Consider the following 7,500-nt stretch of genomic DNA (forward strand, 5'->3'; position numbering starts at 1 on the left):
TCTAGTGGTTAGGATTCGGCGCTCTCACCGCCGCGGCCCGGGTTCGATTCCCGGTTAGGGAACACATTATCATTAGTGTTGTCCAAGCAAATCATTTACGAACCACTGTTAACAACCAATGTCGAAGTATTCAACGCAAGTTGAATAATGAAAAAAAGTAGACATCCATGTTGAACCTTTACAGCGAAATTTCAAGAATATGAAATAGATAATAACATTTAGCCGTTAAAAACAATCCTTCTCAAAGTCACATTGTTATTTATTACTACAGCTCCCTGGTGGTCTAGTGGTTAGGATTTGGCGCTCTCACCGCCGCGGCCCGGGTTCGATTCCCGGTTAGGGAACACATTATCATTAGTGTTGTCCAAGCAAATCATTTACGAACCACTGTTAACAACCAATGTCGAAGTATTCAACGCAAGTTGAATAATGAAAAAAAGTAGACATCCATGTTGAACCTTTACAGCGAAATTTCAAGAATATGAAATAGATAATAACATTTAGCCGTTAAAAACAATCCTTCTCAAAGTCACATTGTTATTAATTACTACAGCTCCCTGGTGGTCTAGTGGTTAGGATTCGGCGCTCTCACCGCCGCGGCCCGGGTTCGATTCCCGGTTAGGGAACACATTATCATTAGTGTTGTCCAAGCAAATCATTTACGAACCACTGTTAACAACCAATGTCGAAGTATTCAACGCAAGTTGAATAATGAAAAAAAGTAGACATCCATGTTGAACCTTTACAGCGAAATTTCAAGAATATGAAATAGATAATAACATTTAGCCGTTAAAAACAATCCTTCTCAAAGTCACATTGTTATTTATTACTACAGCTCCCTGGTGGTCTAGTGGTTAGGATTCGGCGCTCTCACCGCCGCGGCCCGGGTTCGATTCCCGGTTAGGGAACACATTATCATTAGTGTTGTCCAAGAAAATCATTTACGAACCACTGTTAACAACCAATGTCGAAGTATTCAACGCAAGTTGAATAATGAAAAAAAGTAGACATCCATGTTGAACATTTACAGCGAAATTTCAAGAATATGAAATAGATAATATCATTTAGCCGTTAAAAACCAGCCTTCTGAAAGTCACATTGTTATTTAATACTACAGCTCCCTGGTGGTCTAGTGGTTAGGATTCGGCGCTCTCACCGCCGCGGCCCGGGTTCGATTCCCGGTTAGGGAACACAAATTTTTAGGTGATGTCCAAGCAAATGAAATACGAACCAATGTTTATAACCAATGTCGAAGTATTCAAAGGCAATTTGAAGAACAAAAAAAAGTAGACATCCATGTCAAACATTTACAGCGAAATGTCAAGAATATGACATTTTCTACAAAATTTAGCTGTTAAAAAACTTGCTTTCTCAATGTAACATTGTAAATTGTGACTACAGTTCCCTGGTGGTCTAGTGGTTAGGATTCGGCGCTCTCACCGCCGCGGCCCGGGTTCGATTCACGGTTAGGGAACACTATAATATTAGTGATGTCCAAGCAAATCATTTACGAACCACTGTGTTAAGTGATAGCAAAGTATGCAACGGCAAAGTGAATAATCAATAAAAGCCGATATCCATGCCACCCTATTACTGCGAAATGTCAAGAATATTAAATAGATAACATAATTTAGCTGTTAAAAACCAGCCTTCTGAAAGTCACATTGTTATTTAATACTACAGCTCCCTGGTGGTCTAGTGGTTAGGATTCGGCGCTCTCACCGCCGCGGCCCGGGTTCGATTCCCGGTTAGGGAACACAAATTTTTAGGTGATGTCCAAGCAAATGAAATACGAAGCAATGTTTATAACCAATGTCGAAGTATTCAAAGGCAATTTGAAGAACAAAAAAAAGTAGACATCCATGTCAAACATTTACAGCGAAATGTCAAGAATATGACATTTTCTACAAAATTTAGCTGTTAAAAAACTTGCTTTCTCAATGTAACATTGTAAATTGTGACTACAGTTCCCTGGTGGTCTAGTGGTTAGGATTCGGCGCTCTCACCGCCGCGGCCCGGGTTCGATTCCCGGTTGGGGAACACTATATTATTAGTGTTGTCCAAGCAAATCATTTACGAACCACTGTTAACAACCAATGTCGAGGTATTCAACGCAAGTTGAATAATGAAAAAAAGTAGACATCCATGTTGAACCTTTACAGCGAAATTTCAAGAATATGAAATAGATAATAACATTTAGCCGTTAAAAACAATCCTTCTCAAAGTCACATTGTTATTTATTAATACAGCTCCCTGGTGGTCTAGTGGTTAGGATTCGGCGCTCTCACCGCCGCGGCCCGGGTTTGATTCCCGGTTAGGGAACACATTATCATTAGTGTTGTCCAAGCAAATCATTTACGAACCACTGTTAACAACCAATGTCGAAGTATTCAACGCAAGTTGATTAATGAAAAAAAGTAGACATCCATGTTGAACATTTACAGCGAAATTTCAAGAATATGAAATAGATAATATCATTTAGCCGTTAAAAACCATCCTTCTCAAAGTCACATTGTTATTTAATACTATTGCTCCCTGGTGGTCTAGTGGTTAGGATTCGGCGCTCTCACCGCCGCGGCCCGGGTTCGATTCCCGGTTAGGGAACAATATATTATTAGTGATGTCCAAGCAAATCATTTACGAACCACTGTGTTAAGTGATAGCAAAGTATGCAACGGCAAAGTGAATAATCAATAAAAGCCGATATCCATGCTACCCTATTACTGCGAAATGTCAAGAATATTAAATAGATAACATAATTTAGCTGTTAAAAACCAGCCTTCTGAAAGTCACATTGTTATTTAATACTACAGCTCCCTGGTGGTCTAGTGGTTAGGATTCGGCGCTCTCACCGCCGCGGCCCGGGTTCGATTCCCGGTTAGGGAACACAAATTTTTAGGTGATGTCCAAGCAAATGAAATACGAACCAATGTTTATAACCAATGTCGAAGTATTCAACGGCAATTTGAAGAACAAAAAAAAGTAGACATCCATGTCAAACATTTACAGCGAAATGTCAAGAATATGACATTTTCTACAAAATTTAGCTGTTAAAAAACTTGCTTTCTCAATGTAACATTGTAAATTGTGACTACAGTTCCCTGGTTGTCTAGTGGTTAGGATTTGGCGCTCTCACTGCCGCGGCCCGGGTTCGATTCCCGGTTAGGGAACACATTATCATTAGTGTTGTCCAAGCAAATCATTTACGAACCACTGTTAACAACCAATGTCGAAGTATTCAACGCAAGTTGAATAATGAAAAAAAGTAGACATCCATGTTGAACCTTTACAGCGAAATTTCAAGAATATGAAACAGATAATAACATTTAGCCGTTAAAAACAATCCTTCTCAAAGTCACATTGTTATTTATTACTACAGCTCCCTGGTGGTCTAGTGGTTAGGATTCGGCGCTCTCACCGCCGCGGCCCGGGTTCGATTCCCGGTTAGGGAACACATTATCATTAGTGTTGTCCAAGCAAATCATTTACGAACCACTGTGTTAAGTGATAGCAAAGTATGCAACGGCAAAGTGAATAATCAATAAAAGCCGATATCCATGCTACCCTATTACTGCGAAATGTCAAGAATATTAAATAGATAACATAATTTAGCTGTTAAAAACCAGCCTTCTGAAAGTCACATTGTTATTTAATACTACAGCTCCCTGGTGGTCTAGTGGTTAGGATTCGGCGCTCTCACCGCCGCGGCCCGGCTTCGATTCCCGGTTAGGGAACACAAATTTTTAGGTGATGTCCAAGCAAATGAAATACGAACCAATGTTTATAACCAATGTCGAAGTATTCAACGGCAATTTGAAGAACAAAAAAAAGTAGACATCCATGTCAAACATTTACAGCGAAATGTCAAGAATATGACATTTTCTACAAAATTTAGCTGTTAAAAAACTTGCTTTCTCAATGTAACATTGTAAATTGTGACTACAGTTCACTGGTGGTCTAGTGGTTAGGATTCGGCGCTCTCACAGCCGCGGCCCGGGTTCGATTCCCGGTTAGGGAATACATTATCATTAGTGTTGTCCAAGCAAATCATTTACGAACCACTGTTAACAACCAACGTCGTAGTATTCAACGCAAGTTGAATAATGAAAAAAAGTAGACATCCATGTTGAACCTTTACAGCGAAATTTCAAGAATATGAAATAGTTAATATCATTTAGCCGTTAAAAAACTTGCTTTCTCAATGTAACATTGTAAATTGTGACTACAGTTCCCTGGTGGTCTAGTGGTTAGGATTCGGCGCTCTCACCGCCGCGGCCCGGGTTCGATTCCCGGTTGGGGAACACGATATTATTAGTGATGTCCAAGCAAATCATTTACGAACCACTGTGTTAAGTGATAGCAAAGTATGCAACGGCAAAGTGAATAATCAATAAAAGCCGATATCCATGCTACCCTATTACTGCGAAATGTCAAGAATATTAAATAGATAACATAATTTAGCTGTTAAAAACCAGCCTTCTGAAAGTCACATTGTTATTTAATACTACAGCTCCCTGGTGGTCTTCCCGGTTAGGGAACACATTATCATTAGTGTTGTCCAAGCAAATCATTTACCAACCACTGTTAACAACCAATGTCGAAGTATTCAACGCAAGTTGAATAATGAAAAAAAGTAGACATCCATGTTGAACCTTTACAGCGAAATTTCAAGAATATGAAATGGATAATATCATTTAGCCGTTAAAAAACTTGCTTTCTCAATGTAACATTGTAAATTGTGACTACAGTTCCCTGGTGGTCTAGTGGTTAGGATTCGGCGCTCTCACCGCCGCGGCACGGGTTCGATTCCCGGTTAGGGAACACTATATTATTAGTGATGTCCAAGCAAATCATTTACGAACCACTGTGTTAAGTAATAGCAAAGTATGCAACGGCAAAGTGAATAATCAATAAAAGCCGATATCCATGCTACCCTATTACTGCGAAATGTCAAGAATATTAAATAGATAACATAATTTAGCTGTTAAAAACCAGCCTTCTGAAAGTCACATTGTTATTTAATACTACAGCTCCCTGGTGGTCTAGTGGTTAGGATTCGGCGCTCTCACCGCCGCGGCCCGGGTTCGATTCCCGGTTAGGGAACACAAATTTTTAGGTGATGTCCAAGCAAATGAAATACGAACCAATGTTTATAACCAATGTCGAAGTATTCAAAGGCAATTTGAAGAACAAAAAAAAGTAGACATCCATGTCAAACATTTACAGCGAAATGTCAAGAATATGACATTTTCTACAAAATTTAGCTGTTAAAAAACTTGCTTTCTCAATGTAACATTGTAAATTGTGACTACAGTTCCCTGGTGGTCTAGTGGTTAGGATTCGGCGCTCTCACCGCCGCGGCCCGGGTTCGATTCCCGGTTAGGGAACACTATATTATTAGTGATGTCCAAGCAAATCATTTACGAACCACTGTGTTAAGTGATAGCAAAGTATGCAACGGCAAAGTGAATAATCAATAAAAGCCGATATCCATGCTACCCTATTACTGCGAAATGTCAAGAATATTAAATAGATAACATAATTTAGCTGTTAAAAACCAGCCTTCTGAAAGTCACATTGTTATTTAACACTACAGCTCCCTGGTGGTCTAGTGGTTAGGATTCGGCGCTCTCACCGCCGCGGCCCGGGTTCGATTCCCGGTTAGGGAACACAAATTTTTAGGTGATGTCCAAGCAAATGAAATACGAACCAATGTTTATAACCAATGTCGAAGTATTCAACGGCAATTTGAAGAACAAAAAAAAGTAGACATCCATGCCAAACATTTACAGCGAAATGTCAAGAATATGACATTTTCTACAAAATTTAGCTGTTAAAAAACTTGCTTTCTCAATGTAACATTGTAAATTGTGACTAAAGTTCCCTGGTGGTCTAGTGATTAGGATTCGGCGCTCTCACCGCCGCGGCCTGGGTTCGATTCCCGGTTAGGGAACACATTATCATTAGTGTTGTCCAAGCAAATCATTTACGAACCACTGTTAACAACCAATGTCGAAGTATTCAACGCAAGTTGAATAATGAAAAAAAGTAGACATCCATGTTGAACCTTTACAGCGAAATTTCAAGAATATGAAATAGATAATATCATTTAGCCGTTAAAAACCATCCTTCTCAAAGTCACATTGTTATTTAGTACTATAGCTCCCTGGTGGTCTAGTGGTTAGGATTCGGCGCTCTCACCGCCGCGGCCCGGGTTCGATTCCCGGTTAGGGAACACTATATTATTAGTGTTGTCCAAGCAAATCATTTACGAACCACTGTTAACAACCAATGTCGAGGTATTCAACGCAAGTTGAATAATGAAAAAAAGTAGACATCCATGTTGAACCTTTACAGCGAAATTTCAAGAATATGAAATAGATAATAACATTTAGCCGTTAAAAACAATCCTTCTCAAAGTCACATTGTTATTTATTACTACAGCTCCCTGGTGGTCTAGTGGTTAGGATTCGGCGCTCTCACCGCCGCGGCCCGGGTTTGATTCCCGGTTAGGGAACACATTATCATTAGTGTTGTCCAAGCAAATCATTTACGAACCACTGTTAACAACCAATGTCGAAGTATTCAACGCAAGTTGAATAATGAAAAAAAGTAGACATCCATGTTGAACATTTACAGCGAAATTTCAAGAATATGAAATTGATAATATCATTTAGCCGTTAAAAACCATCCTTCTCAAAGTCACATTGTTATTTAATACTATTGCTCCCTGGTGGTCTAGTGGTTAGGATTCGGCGCTCTCACCGCCGCGGCCCGGGTTCGATTCCCGGTTAGGGAACAATATATTATTAGTGATGTCCAAGCAAATCATTTACGAACCACTGTGTTAAGTGATAGCAAAGTATGCAACGGCAAAGTGAATAATCAATAAAAGCCGATATCCATGCTACCCTATTACTGCGAAATGTCAAGAATATTAAATAGATAACATAATTTAGCTGTTAAAAACCAGCCTTCTGAAAGTCACATTGTTATTTAATACTACAGCTCCCTGGTGGTCTAGTGGTTAGGATTCGGCGCTCTCACCGCCGCGGCCCGGGTTCGATTCCCGGTTAGGGAACACAAATTTTTAGGTGATGTCCAAGCAAATGAAATACGAAGCAATGTTTATAACCAATGTCGAAGTATTCAAAGGCAATTTGAAGAACAAAAAAAAGTAGACATCCATGTCAAACATTTACAGCGAAATGTCAAGAATATGACATTTTCTACAAAATTTAGCTGTTAAAAAACTTGCTTTCTCAATGTAACATTGTAAATTGTGACTACAGTTCCCTGGTGGTCTAGTGGTTAGGATTCGGCGCTCTCACCGCCGCGGCCCGGGTTCGATTCCCGGTTAGGGAACACTATAATATTAGTGATGTCCAAGCAAATCATTTACGAACCACTGTGTTAAGTGATAGCAAAGTATGCAACGGCAAAGTGAATAATCAATAAAAGCCGATATCCATGCCACCCTATTACTGCGAAATGTCAAGA

The 7,500-nt window shown here is 39.6% G+C and overlaps 1 protein-coding gene and 4 non-coding genes across 6 annotated transcripts in view; 4 read left to right on the forward strand and 1 right to left on the reverse strand.

Annotated features, from left to right (window-relative positions):
• Positions 1 to 62, forward strand: part of trnae-cuc (transfer RNA glutamic acid (anticodon CUC)) — a 72-nt gene extending 10 nt beyond the window's left edge. Inside the window, exon 1 of the tRNA in view lies at positions 1 to 62. This exon is cut by the window's left edge and continues 10 nt beyond it. This is a non-coding gene — a tRNA (tRNA-Glu).
• The window catches only part of eogt (EGF domain-specific O-linked N-acetylglucosamine (GlcNAc) transferase), an 82,505-nt gene that overhangs the window by 15,483 nt on the left and 59,522 nt on the right, over positions 1 to 7,500 (reverse strand). The window lies entirely within an intron of this gene.
• trnae-cuc (transfer RNA glutamic acid (anticodon CUC)) lies at positions 555 to 626 on the forward strand. The gene has a single exon. It is a non-coding gene; the product is annotated as a tRNA-Glu (tRNA).
• On the forward strand, positions 837 to 908 carry trnae-cuc (transfer RNA glutamic acid (anticodon CUC)). The gene has a single exon. It is a non-coding gene; the product is annotated as a tRNA-Glu (tRNA).
• Positions 1,119 to 1,190, forward strand: trnae-cuc (transfer RNA glutamic acid (anticodon CUC)). Its single transcript has one exon. It is a non-coding gene; the product is annotated as a tRNA-Glu (tRNA).

This window comes from Gadus macrocephalus, chromosome 13 (assembly GCF_031168955.1).
Source record: "Gadus macrocephalus chromosome 13, ASM3116895v1".
Taxonomy (NCBI): Eukaryota; Metazoa; Chordata; class Actinopteri; order Gadiformes; family Gadidae; genus Gadus; species Gadus macrocephalus.